This window comes from Oculina patagonica, chromosome 1, assembly GCF_052425735.1.
Source record: "Oculina patagonica isolate OP01 chromosome 1, crgOcupat, whole genome shotgun sequence".
Lineage (NCBI taxonomy): Eukaryota > Metazoa > Cnidaria > Anthozoa > Scleractinia > Oculinidae > Oculina > Oculina patagonica.
The window spans coordinates 48,171,956-48,185,093 of NC_135758.1; the positions used below are offsets into that span (position 1 = coordinate 48,171,956).

The 13,138-nt window shown below is 34.3% G+C and overlaps 1 protein-coding gene and 1 non-coding gene across 2 annotated transcripts in view; one reads left to right on the top strand and one right to left on the bottom strand.

The window, feature by feature from the left end:
* The window catches only part of LOC144635549 (uncharacterized), a 184,253-nt gene that overhangs the window by 62,056 nt on the left and 109,059 nt on the right, over positions 1-13,138 (bottom strand). The gene's annotated exons all lie outside the window — the stretch shown is intronic.
* Trnat-ggu (transfer RNA threonine (anticodon GGU)) lies at positions 11,240-11,314 on the top strand. Its single transcript has one exon. It is a non-coding gene; the product is annotated as a tRNA-Thr (tRNA).

Here is a 13,138-nt window from a genome sequence, read left to right on the forward strand (position 1 = left end):
TTAGTGAAGAACCCATGACAAGGGACATCTCGCCAACGATAAAACTCGGCTGTACGACGATGCCTACTACCAGATCTGTTGCCGCCAAACAAGCCAACAGAATGTTGTATGTGGTCTGAAGTCTGTGCTTTTTTATCACTGCTACTATCACCAGTGCGTTTATAAAAACTGTCATCGGACAAGTCAGCATGTTTAAGATGATGGATGTCACTGTGGAGATGTAGTTTTCTTGGTGATACGCTTCTTTCCACACACGACAGTTTGCGGCTGATGTAATGGCGGACGTCCTGTTTTCACTTGATGAGTTCATCTTGCTTTCAGCGTTTCGCCTTTGTTTCTCAGCAAGTAGGTTAAATCGGAAGCGATGTGTTCAGCCAGAACGAGCAAGCTGCTATCTTAATTTGAGGGAAGCGAAATTGTGTGTTTAGTTTGCACCTTTATATCTTTAGCAAAGCTTTTGCGTTAATCCTAACATCAAGAAGAGAGAAATGCTTAAATTTATTTCGTGCAAATTTTGCGACAGAAATTGCGCTTTTTATCCCAGCTTTATTTCATATATACATTTTATTCTTTCATGTTGCGAATCACAGATTAACTACCTTTAGCGCACATTTATTAGACGGTACAACTTTGTCGCATGCAACTTTTGTAGCGTGCGCCGCTCGCATCATGGAATAATAAAAAAAATCAGAAAAATCGTCTTTAGTTCGGACCTTACAAAGACCTGAAACTAACGAAACTAATTAAGTTTCCAACAATATAGTTTTTAAAAACAAATTCCTGCCAAACGAAATGTCACCGTAAAAAAATATTTTGATGAAAAAAGTCAGTTAGGTCATTCTTACTTACACCTTTCGACAGTTCGTATTCTGTTGAAAATACAGTATAGTCCACAGGATGGTAATAAGCGCTTAAGATGACAACTGCCGGGAAGTAAAACCGGTCTACTGCACACACTGCACGATATATATTTAAATATTTCCCATTCTCAGCCAGGGAAATATTCTTCCTATTTTATAATTTAAGATTACGTTCTGAATAGAAATGATTCTTATTATTTTGGAAAAGTCCATTTTGTGTTTAAGTGAAGTTCTATAGCAACTAAAAAGTCAATCGCATTTTAATAAAATCGTCACTACCTAACTAATTCCTACCGATACATTAACATCGCCAGTTGTTTCAAATTTTAGCAAAGTTTGGGCAAAAATTTGGCATTTTTACCTAATTTGTTTTTGTATTTATTTCGCAAGATTAACTATCTTTGCAAAGACCGAAATTAACTTTTATTAATTTTTCAAATTATTTCGTTGTTAAACAGAAATTCTTTCCAAATGAAATATCGCGAGCAAGAAAGTTAGATTATTGATTATCGAAGAGATAGGTCATTTTACCCATACCTTGCGAAATGTAGCATTTTGTTGGAAATACATGCGGCTGACACAAAGTCGACAATATGCTAATAAGCTTCTGAGAAGACAACATGTGGACTGATAAGTCAAAAACGGCTTACTGTGAATATTTCACGATGTACATGTATTTGTACTGATTATCATCTGGCATGTTACGGAAAGGGAAATTCGCCCCCTGGTTAAATTATTGAACACTTAAAATTTATATTATCTAATATATATTTTCTAGCTAAAAGCGATTCTTCAATTTTCTGAAAATTTACATTCCGTGTTTAAGTAAAGTTTTATTGCAATTAACCATTATTTAGCATGATAATTGACTCCTGTCAATAAGATGAAATGGCTACTTGCTTCTAATGTTTAACGATTCTTGTAATGAAGTTATCACAATAATGATTTATTGAAGACAAATACATTATTCTGACTATGAAGTGTCAAAATTCACATACACAACACAAGGACGTAATAACTACATAAAGATAAAGAGAGAAAGTGTAATACCAGAAACACGAAAACTTAAAAGAAAGAAATAATTTTCTATGGATTTATTTCGCGGCCGATTTTAATTAACATTTTTTACCCCATTGATTTTAAAATTACAAAATTTTGTTTTAAGTGCCGCAGAAAAGGGAAATAAGCTATTGATATAAGAAAATGACAGGTAAAAACAAGTTTTCTGTTTTTTCACTTCGTCTTCAATCAGCTATGAAAGACGGCAGTCTTACACTTTTTTGAGCTCTTGTTACCAAAAAAACTGCTTTACTATTTCTTCTTCTTTTATCTTCATTTCAGGAAAGCGAAATTTCGTGTTTAGTTCATACCTTTAATTCTCCAGCAAAGCTTTTGCGTTAATCCTCACATCATTACACTTCCCAACATAATGTTCGCTAAGATAGTAAAATGTTTAAAAAAGGTTAAAAGGCTATAATATGCACAGATAAAAAAATTACCGAACGTTTTCTCACTAAAAAGTCATCCTCATTAAATTTATTTGTTGCACATTTTGCGACAGAAATAGCGCTTTTTTATCCCAACCCTATTTCACATTTACATTTTATTGTTTCATTTCAGAATCACAGATTAACTATATCTAGCACCGAGTTATACATTATTTTGACTATGAAGTGTCGAGATTCACACACGAGACTTGGAAGTAATAACTACATGAAGACAAACAGAAAAAAAAGAGCAATACCAGAAACGTGAGAAATTAAAAAAAAAAAATAACAGAATTTTTGCCGCAGAAAAGGGTAATCCAATAAGGACGATACTCTTAGTATCACAATATGTGAAAACTGGAAGATTAAAACAGGTTTTGTAGCATTGCCTTGAATTCAGAAATCAAGCAGCTACGCAAGACTGTAGACTGATTTTTCTTATTATTTTTACAGATAGGGTGTCTTTCTTGTTTCACCAGTGATAATTTTTTTTAAGTGTCTTGTTAAATTTTGTTATTGGTCTAGTAAGTGAAAGAGCAACATCAAAGAGCATTTTAATTCCTGTTTCTTTGATTGCCTTTATTTCATTGTTGCTTCCCTTAGTAATTTCTAAATTACTCAACATGCTTTTGATACACGTACAATCATGGCTAAGCAACAATAATACTACCATTTTAGGCAATTACAAGAAGAAGAAGAAGAAGAAGAAGAAGAAGAAGAAGAAGAAGAAGAAGAAGAAGAAGAAGTAATAGCAGCCATGAGATTACATCTGGTTTCAACAATTACTAAACATGATCTGTACAACTGTTTCCTGATGGCTAAAATACTACATAGTACAAAATTAACTTACAGTCATATTAATCTATCCTGCGTTATTTCTTCTTCGAAGCAACTCAATAAACGCTTTGCGAAGGTCAGAGCTTCGCCAACAATAAACTATAGGATTACAGAGTGAGTTGATCATACAAACAGAAAACATAAGAGGTTTTACAGCACTTTCGAATACGTCTCTTAAATAGCTTTCCCGTGCGAATCTTCCAATCAACAAATAAATAACTGCAGGAACATAAGAAAGCAGCACGAATCCAATTATAATGCTGGTGGTTTTCGCAGCTTTCTTCTCTTCTAAGAATTTCTTCCTGGCATCTTGTGAAACTTGTTCAGCTTGGATCTGAATTCTGTGACGACGAGTTACGAGAAATACAAAAATATGGCAGTAAATAATTACAAAGAGGCTTACAAAATCTATCGCTAAAACAATCAATGCCGCTTTGTAGGCAAGAAAAGGAATGTATCTAGCAACTAATGGGAAAATTGCGGCAATCCAGCTAAAAATAACAGCAACAGTTAATCGAAATTTGGTTACAATTTCCGTGTATCGAAACGGATATTTTAAAGCTAAATAACGTTCAATGCTAAGTAAAGTCAATAAAAGCAGGGATGCTAAAGATGGGGTTATTAAAATAAACACTGTTTGTCTAAACAGTTTGCAATAATCAGTCAGTGAAGAACCCATGATGAGGGACATCTCGCCAACGATAAAACTCGGCTGTACGACAATTCCTACTACGAGATCTGTTGTTGCCAAACAAGCCAAGAGAATGTTGTACGTGGTCTGAAGTCTGCGCTTCTTTATCACTGCCACTATCACCAGTGCGTTTATAAAAACGGTCATCGGACATGTCAGCATGTTTAAGATGATGGCCGCAACTGTGGAAATGTAGTTTTCTTGGTAATAGGGAGCGTCCTTCCAATAACGACAGGGATAAGTAAGGGTCGAGCTGTTCTCACTTGATGAATTCATCTTGCTTTCAGCGTTTCGTTTTTTTCTTCACAGCAGGTAGTTAAAATGAGAAACGATGTTTTCAACCAAATTGCTTCAGCTTCAAATCGAGCAAGCTGCTATCTTCGTTCGAGGTAAGTTATATTTTGTATTTAGCCCTACCTTTATATCTTAATCAAAGCTTTTGCGTTAATCTTCGCATAGAGTTGAGATCCAAATGTTTAAATGTGTGACGTTTGTCGCTTTGGCAATTTGGCGTAAAAAAAGTTTGCAGTAATTATGTAAAGACTAGGTGGCTCATTTCAGCTTCCGATGATTAGTGAAAGTTAACACAAATTAAGAACAGAAAAAAGAAATTTAAGATTAGTCGGTAAAGTTATTAAAGTATTAGGTCACTGACTTCTTATGAGGAACTTAAATCTTATAACAAACTATAACTATCTTTGCAAATACCGAAAAGATTGTGTCGCTTCAAAATCGAGCAAGCTGCTATCTTAATTTGAGGGAAGCGAAATTGTGTGTTTAGTTTGTACCTTTATATCTTTAGCAAAGCTTTTGCGTTAATCCTCACATCAAAAATAGAGATTAAATGCTCAAAATTATTTCGTGCAAATTTTGCGACAGAAATTGCACTTTTTTATCCCAACATTATTTCATAAAGACATTTTATTCTTTCATGTTGCGAATCACAGATTAACAACCTTTAGCCCCATTTACCTTTATATCTTAATCAAAGCTTTTGCGTTAATCTTCGCATAGAGTTGAGATCCAAATGTTTAAATGTGTGGCGTTTGTCGCTTTGGCAATTTGGCGTAAAAAAAGTTTGCAGTAATTATGTAAAGACTAGTGGCTCATTTCAGCTTCCGATGATTAGTGAAAGTTAACACAAATTAAGAACAGAAAAAAGAAATTTAAGATTAGTCGGTAAAGTTATTAAAGTATTAGGTCACTGACTTCTTATGAGGAACTTAAATCTTATAACAAACTATAACTATCTTTGCAAATACCGAAAAGATTGTGTCGCTTCAAAATCGAGCAAGCTGCTATCTCCATTCATTTGAGGGAAGCGAAATTGTGTGTTTAGTTTGCACCTTTATATCTTTAGCAAAGCTTTTGCGTTAATCCTAACATCAAAAAGAGAGATAAATGCTTAAATTTATTTCGTGCAAATTTTGCGACAGAAATTGCGCTTTTTTATCCCAGCTTTATTTCATATATACATTTTATTCTTTCATGTTGCGAATCACAGATTAACTACCTTTAGCGCCCATTTATTAGACGGTAAAACTTTGTCGCATGCGACGTTTGTGGCGCGCGCCGCTCGCATCATGGAATAATAAAAAAAAGAAAATCTTCTACAGTTCGGACCTTACAAAGACCTGAAACTAAGGAAACGAATTACGTTTCCAACAATATATTTTTTAAAAACAAATTCCTGCCAAACGAAATGCCACAGTAAAAGAATATTTTGATGATTGAAAAAGTCAGTAAAATAGGTCATTCTTACTTAAAACCTTTCGGCAGTTCGTATTCTGTTGAAAATACGGTATAGTCCACAGGATGGTAATAAGCGCTTATGATGACAACTGCCGGGAAGTAAAACCTGTCTACTGCACAAAATGCACGATATATATTTAAATATTTCCCATGCTCAGCCAGGGAAATATTCTTCCTATTTTATAATTTAAGATTACGTTCTGGATAGAAATGATTCTTATTATTTTTGAAAAAGTGCATTCCGTGTTTAAGTGAAGTTCTATAGCAATTAAAAAGTCAATCGCTATTTAACAAAATCGTCACCAACTGATTAATTCGTACCAATATATTAAAACCGCCAAATGCTTCCAATTTTAGCAAATTTGGGGCAAAAAATTGGCATTCTAATTCCTATTTTTTGATATTAATTATTTCGCAAGCCGAGATTAACTATCTTTGCAAAGGCCGAAATTAACTTTTATTAATTTTGCAAATTATTTCGCTGTTAAACAGAAATTCTTCCCAAATGAAATATCACGAGAAAAAAATGTTAGATTATCGATTATCGAAGAGATAGGTCATTTTACCCATACCTTGCAGAATGCAGCATTCTGTTGGAAATACATGCGGCTAACACAAAGTCGACAATATGCTAATAAGCTTCTGAGAAGACAACATGTGGACTGATAAGTCAAAAACGGCTTATTGTGAATATTGCACGATGTATTTGTACCGATTATCATCTGCCATCTTACAGAAAGGGAAATTCACTCCCTGGTTAAATTACTGATGACTTAAAATTTATATTATCTAATATACATTTTCTAGCTAAAAGCGATTCTTCAATTTTCTGAAAAATTACATTCCGTGTTTAAGTAAAGTTTTATTGCAATTAACCATTATTTAGCATGATAATTGACTCGTGTCAATAACATGAAATCGTTACTTGCTTCTAATGTTTAACGATTATTGTAATGAAGTTATCACAGTAATGATTTATTGAAGACAAATACATTATTATGACTATGAAGTGTCAAAATTGACAACAGAAGGACGTAATAACTACATGAAGATAAAGAGAGAAAGTGTAATACCAGAAACACGAAAACTTAAAAGAAAGAAATAATTTTCTATGGATTTATTTCGCGGCCGATTTTAATTACATGTTCAATTTACCGCATTGATTTTAAAATTACAAAATTTTGTTTTAAGTGCCGCAGAAAAAAGAAATAAACTATTAATATAAGAAAATGAAAGATAAAAACAAGTTTTCTGTTTTTTCACTTCGTCTTCAATCAGCTATGAAAGACGGCAGACAGATATTTCATGTTACACTTTTTGAACTCTTGTTACAAAAAACTGCTTTTCTATTTATTCTTCTTTTATCTTCATTTCAGGAAAGCGAAGTTTCGTTTTTAGTTCATACCTTTAATTCTTCAGCAAAGCTTTTGCGTTAATCCTCAAATCAAAAGTAGAGAAATCATTAAATTTATCAACATAATGTTCGCTAAGATAATAAAATGTCTAAAAAAGGTTAAAAGGCTATAATATGTACACTGAAATAAGAAAATTACCGAACGTTTTCGACTAAAAAGTCATCCTCAATCATCCTCATTAAATTTATTTGTTGCACATTTTGCGACAGAAATAGCGCTTTTTTATCCCAACCCTATTTCACATTTACATTTTATTGTTTCAATTTCAGAATCACAGATTAACTATATTTAGCACCGAGTTATACATTATTTTGACTATGAAGTGTCGAGATTCACACACGAGACTTGGAAGTAATAACTACATGAAGACAAACAGAAAAAAGAGCAATACCAGAAACGTGAGAAATTAAAAAAAAAAATAACAGAATTTTTGCCGCAGAAAAGGGTAATCCAATACGGACGATACTCTTAGTATCACAATATGGGAAAACTGGAAGATTAAAACAGGTTTTGTAGCATTGCTTTGACTTCAGAAATCAAGGAGCTACGCAAGACTGTAGACTGATCATGATTTTTTTCTTTTACTATTTTTACAGATAGGGTGTCTTTCTTGTTTCACCAATGAGAATTATCTTTTTTTTTAAGTGTCATGTTAATTTTTGTTATTGGTCTAGTAAGTGAAAGAGGAACATCAAAGAGCATATTTTTTAATTCCTGTTTCTTTGATTGCCTTTATTTGATTGTTGCTTCCCTTAGTAATTTTTAAATTATTCAACTTGCTTTTGATACACGTACAATCTTCATCGGAAGGCTAAGCAACAATAATACTACTATTTTAGGCAATTACAAGAAGAAGAAGAAGAAGAAGAAGAAGAAGAAGAAGAAGTAATAGCAGCCATGAGATTACATCTGGTTTCAACAATTACTAAACATGATCTGTACAACTGTTTCCTGATGGCTAAAATACTGCATAGTACAAAATTAACTTACAGTCAGACTTTATCATTTTTTCCGATAATCTATCCTGCGTTATTTCTTCTTCGAAGCAACTCAATAAACGCTTTGCGAAGGTCAGAGCTTCGCCAACAATAAACTGTAGGATTACAGAGTGAGTTGATCATACAAACAGAAAACATAAGAGGTTTTACAGCACTTTCGAATACGTCTCTTAAATAGCTTTCCCGTGCGAATCTTCCAATTAACAAATAAAAAACTGCAGGAAGAAAGGAAAGCAGCACGAATCCAATTATAATGCTGGTGGTTATCGCAGCCTTCTTCTCTTCTAAAAATTTCTTTCTTGCATCTTGTGAAACTTGCTCAGCTTGGATCTGAATTCTGTGACGGCGAGTTACAAGAAATACAAAAATATGGCAGTAAATAATTACAAAGAGGCTTACAAAATCTATCGCTAAAACAATCAATGCCGCTTTGTAGGCAAGGAAAGGAATGTATCTTGCAAGTAATGGAAGAATTGCGGCAATCCAGCTAAAAATAACAGCAACAGTTCAGGTCGTACCAGGATATTTCTGATCCCACAGCCATGATCCCGACCCCAATGGCGATCCCGATCCATGATCCCGATGGCGATGGATGAGGATGGGATCGCGAGATGGGGCGGATCCGATGGGGATGATCCAATACGGGACCCGAACAGTTAATCGAAATTTGGTTACAATTTCAGTGTATCGAAACGGATATTTTAAAGCTAAATAACGTTCAATGCTAAGTAAAGTCAATAAAAGTAGGGATGCTAAAGATGGGGTTATTAAAATAAATACTGTATGTCTAAACAGTTTGCAATAATCAATCAGTAAAGAACCCGTGATGAGGGACATCTCGCCAACGATAAAACTCGGCTGTACGACAATTCCTACTACCAAATCTGTTGCCGCCAAACAAGCCAAGAGAATGTTGTACGTGGTCTGAAGTCTGCGCTTCTTTATCACTGCCACTATCACCAGTGCGTTTATAAAAACGGTCATCGGACATGTCAGCATGTTTAAGATGATGGCCGCAACTGTGGAGATGTAGTTTTCTTGGTAATAGGGAGCGTCCTTCCAATAACGACAGGGATATAGAGGATATTACATGGTTGCGCGGAGATATGAAATTTATTTTCGAGTGTTCAAATCTATATCTCACTCGTTCGCTGCGCTCACTCGTGAGATATCGGTTTTGAAAACGAGAAAATAAATTTTTTATCTCTACGCACCCATTTATTTTTTTTTTTTTTTTATAGACCAACTATTTATGTTTTTTTCGGCGTTTTCTGAAGATTTCCGAGGATTTTCCGAAGATTTCCCAAGTAAACCGAAAATTGCCGAGGAAAATCCGAAGATTTTTCGTCTTAATATTGATAATTTTTGCTCATTGAGCTATAAAACGGGGCAAACCACGAGATGATTGGTCAAAAATTATATAAACAGTGTGGATACTTTTATTCCACCTTTTTGTATTTTTTTCTCTTTCCCCCCCCCCCCAAAAACACAAAATATTATAAAAAAAAGTAAGGGTCGAGCTGTTCTCACTTGATGAATTCATCTTGCTTACAGTGTTTCGTTTTTTCTTCTCAGCAGGTAGTTAAAATGAGAAACGATGATTTCAACCAAATTGCTTCAGCTTCGAATCGAGCAAGCTGCTATCTTCGTTTGTGGCAAGCTATATTTTGTATTTAGCCCTACCTTTATATCTTAATCAAAGCTTTTGCGTTAATCTTCGCACAGAGTGGAGATGCAAATGTTTAAATGTGTGACATTTGTCACTTTGGAAATTTCGGCGTTAAAAAAGTTTGCAGTAATTATGTAAAGACTAGTGGCTCATTTCAGCTTCCGATGATTAGTGAAAATTAACACAAATTAAGAAGAGAAAAAAGAAATTTAAGATTAGTCGGTAAAGTTATTGAAGTATTAGGTCACTGACTTCTTTTGAGGAACTTAAATCTTACAACAAACTATAACTATCTTTGCAAATACCGAAAATATCTTTAATTTATTTGCAAATTATATCGTTGTTGAACAGAAATTCTTCCAAAATGAAATATCACAAGTAAGAAAAATTGATGTTTTACAATAAAGAAAAAGGTGTTAGAATTTAATGTACACAATATGGTAATAAGCGCCTGAGAAGACAACATGTGGACAGATAATTAAGTCAAAAACGGCTAATTGTTTAAATTGTACGATATGGTTTCCAGATTTTTTTTCTGTTGTCTTGCAGCAAGGGAAATTAACTTCTTGATTAGACCACTGAATACCACCAATTATTATATGGCAAAGCCAGTCCTCGGCAAATCCGAGCGTTCTGATTGGTTCTTTCTTGGTCGGGATTTTGCCATACGGACCGTTTCTATAAAAACGGTCCAAGCCGTGTATTTTTTCGAAAGCCGACAAACTCAAATTTTCACTGACTACACCTGCGAAAACAAAACGTGTACTCTCATTCTTCGCAAAGAAACTACCGAATATTTCACAGAGCTAACAACGTAGACGAAGAAAACGAATATTCACCAAGCTTAAAGTTTGGGAAACTTCTGATGTGGAAACAGACACAGGCATCACCGAAAGCCAGGGGACCATATGGACGATTTTATAAACGAACGGAAAACTATAAACACAAATAAGAAGACGGCTACTGAAATGAAAGCTCTTCCCCGCTACATTGAAGGTACGTGAAGGTAATAGTATGACAAATGAAAAAATTGATAGCCTACCTTCTTCCGAGCTTGACCAACTTTCCGTCCGGCAAATGAGTCCAAATTTTTCACGTAGCGAATTTTTTATAAACACACGAAGCAAAAAAGGAGAAGAGTACGAGCAAGCAGCAATTTCCAGTTTTCAGCGAAGCATACAGCGATACCGGAGAAGAAATATCCATTCAACATACTCAAAGACACTGACTTTGAAAAATCGAGAAGAGTACTAGCTGCGAAGTGCCAGTCACTAGTTCACAAGTACGGCGAAGGAAAGAAGCTGCAAGCCGCTCAGGCGATTGATGAAGACGACGAAGTCGAAGATGCTCTTTTTGAAGCGGGAGAATTAAGCGACTCCAATCCAGTGGGCACTTCATAGAACTTTCTTGTGCTTTTTTAAATTTTGTAAATTTTAAGCTCGGTAATAAATAATGAAGATGAAGTGTTCAACATGACTCGAACATGGGACAAAGAAAAATTCTGAGTCCCCGACGGGAATCGAACCCATGGTCTCTCGTAGCTCAGTTGGTTAGAGCGCCCAGCCGGTATCTGGGAGGCCATGGGTTCGATTCCCGTCGGGGACTCAGAATTTTTCTTTGTCCCATGCTCGAGTCATGTTGAACACTTCATCTTCATTAATGAATCGTTCTTCGGAAAAAATACCTAAATTAAAAAAAAAAGAAAGTTTTAAATGTTTAGTGATTTAGCAAGGAAAGAAATTTGGAATGTTGAAAACACATCGTGCAATTTACACAAAAAATCGTTTTAGACTTTTCTGACCACATGTTTTCTTCTCAGGTGCTTATTATCATCTACATCTACATTTATTGAGTTGATAAAATCGTTTACGACATCAAATCAACTATAAAAGTAGATACAAAATAAAAACAAAATGTACATATGCATAAATTAGTATGTGTAATCAAATGGTGACGAGTGAAATTAGAAAATAATTCCACGCGCATTTTGTCAAAATTCTACCTTATTGTTACTTATTTTCGCGGGACTCAATTTTCGCGGTTTTCGCGATTTACAAAAAATCGCGAAATTAAAGACCCGCGAAAAAATGTTCTCGCGAAAAAAAACGACGTGAACTTTAATACCCTTCTATAAAATTCGTTAAAACTAATCAACGTTACTGTCGGTTTTCTACATAATCATCTTGGTACAGTCGTCAAACTAGCTCTACTTTGTTACAAAGGAACATGTCAAACTGTTTTAAATTTCGTTTTATTATATGGTTGGACTATTGCTATGGAAAATAAAAATCAGTTGTGCCAATTTTGAGACTTACTGTTTGTTAATGAAGATCGGTATTTTGACAATTTTCGCGAAATTTAGTTTCTTAAAATGTATCTTTTTGCCCAAATTGCGAAATTTATGTCCTGCGAAATATGCCCGTTCCATTTTCGCGAAATTAAGTTCCCGCGAAAATAAGTAACAATAAGGTAATAATTTCCCGAGCCTTTAGGCGAGGGAAATTATTGGAATTTTGACAAAATGCAAGTGAAATTATTTCCTAATTTCACGAGTATAACATTTGATTTCATATTAATATCATAGGTGACAAATTACGCTTGGAATCTTAGGTTTTTGACTGGTATGCTGCATCGCGAACTCCGAGCGCGGAAAGTTGAAAGCATACATTTTGCTTAAGTTCGCAAGTTTTTTAGTCTTTGAAGAAAACCTTTGAGAGATTCCTTTCTGCTGTTGACAAAAAGTTTCAAATATAGCTGGCTAAGATGAAATTTAAACGAAAATATACAAAGTTTAAGCTTTAAAACATCGTTTATCCCGGACGCCATCTTTTTGCTAACTACGTTGCCATGGCAATTTCATAATTTTACATGTGAAATTATAAATTAACGTTAAAATTTCGCGCCAAAATTAAGGAGTAATTTGTCACCTATGATATTAGATATAAAAATACTTAGTTACAATTTACTTTACTTGTTTACATGCTTCCCTAAATTTAATTTAAAATTCGATAATGACTTACAATTCACTAAGTCAGCGGGCAGTTGACTTTGCAAACAGTTCGCTTTAATAAAGGTATTATTTGCAAAATGAATAAACGGTAATTTCGTTCTTTTCAATGATAATTAATCTTGCGAAATATTGGAAATAAAACTGGACAAATTTTGTCGCAAAATTTGGTAAAATTGGTGGCAACTTGCGTTTTTATTATATTGGCACAAAATAATTGATTTTATCAGCGCTAATTACTCTACTGTACACAATACCATTTCTCCACCAAAATACAAACTCCTTCAAGGTGTAGGTAGAATACCCTACCTGACAATCACCAATCATTTTTTTCTACTGTTAATTTTGTTTTGAAGAAAGTTTGTTTTCAAAAACGAGGAGCGCGCGCTACAAAAGTCGCATGACTACGAGCCCGCGTTTTC